This window comes from Cyprinodon variegatus, unplaced genomic scaffold, assembly GCF_000732505.1.
Source record: "Cyprinodon variegatus isolate N-32 unplaced genomic scaffold, C_variegatus-1.0 Scaffold1179, whole genome shotgun sequence".
Lineage (NCBI taxonomy): Eukaryota > Metazoa > Chordata > Actinopteri > Cyprinodontiformes > Cyprinodontidae > Cyprinodon > Cyprinodon variegatus.
The window spans coordinates 131417-132912 of record NW_015151632.1 but is presented as its reverse complement, the minus strand read 5'-3'; positions in this window follow the sequence as shown (position 1 = coordinate 132912).

The window sequence follows — 1496 nt, the reverse complement described above, 5'->3', positions numbered from 1 at the left end:
GTGTTCCATCGTGCATAGCGGCTGCGCCAGCTGGGGAGACGGAAGACTTTGAAGCTGACCGTGGAGTGAGTTTCGTTTCCCCTTCCTTTTGGACGGGTCGGCCAGGAGGACGCTCCTCGCCGATTCCTTCCGCAAAATCCATCCTCTTCGACTTGAGAGCAAATCAAGCCCTCTGCTGCAGCACCGAACTGACTGAACTTTCCCGAGGGCGGACCCGGTGCTGAGAAACCCTCTGCGCGGCCGGAACCAGGCCACGGTTCCTTTGGAAACAACACCCCTTCACGGACCAAAGGCATCTCACAGTAAATCAATTTCCTCTCCTTTTGATGCATTAATGAGGTGCTGTGCTCGGCGAGAGAGACAGGTAGATTCAGGGATTTGAATTAATGCTGATTTTTAATCTGCGCTGATTAAGAGTTGGTTCATTTGGTTGAAGTGTGTCTGCTGTGAGGCTGCAAGTGAACTTTCTTTCCCCTTTTTCTTTCCTTTTCTATCTTCTCTTGTGTCTACCTTAAGACCATTACCGAATTACCACATTCAACCGCGTGGGGCCACGCGGTCGGCTGATTACAGGCTGTCCCTCCCCCATTTTTCTTTGTTCCTCTCATCACGTGGAAAAAGGGGGGGGGTCCCTCATTTAGCTACATCCCCTTCTCACACACAGGTACATTGTTCGTTAATGTGTTTTGCTAAACGACTTCTGCTGCTATTTGTTAATACATTTTTTATCATTTACTAATTTTTAAGCTGGATGTATTAATTTTACGTGAGTAATTGCACTGTTATCATCATACCTGCTGCTAACGGACATTAGTGAATGTATTAATATCTGGCATATTTTGGACAATCTCAGACACCAGTAAACGGACTCTTATGGTTTTATTCCTTTGTTTTCTATTTTGTTTTATTCCTTATTTTCAATTTCGTTAAACTAGTCATTTAATCTACCTCGTGTTTATTTTTCTAATAGCGTGTAGTGTTTGCATAGATGTTAGATTTTCTGTAATCCTGAATTATTAGAATAAAGACATCATTGGTTAATTTGTAGTGGTTCTGGTCGTTCATATAACAGGGGTTTATCACTCAGGTTGGATCAACCCCTTTTGGTAATAGTGCGAATAAACAGAGATAAGAGGTTCTTTATTGATAATTAATAGCTCTGCTAGCCACTTGACCTGGGCCACCAATCTGGTGTAGACCTGGATTTTAACAGCCGGTCCAGGAACCCTCCAGAGGTGAATCAGCAACCCGGTAAGTAGATAATTCAAAGCTACAATTACCCAACTAAGAACGCTAAATTGATTTTACCTTCAATTTTGAATAGGTTAAATAATTAGCTATAACTCCAATTCTAGTTAACCATCTATTCATTATCTGCAGGACATTATTTTGCACAACAGAAAGGAAGATTGGATATAGGTCTATAATTGACCAAGTCATCTGGGTCAAGAGACGGTTTCTTAAAGGAATAGTACACCCAAAACATGATTAGCCTT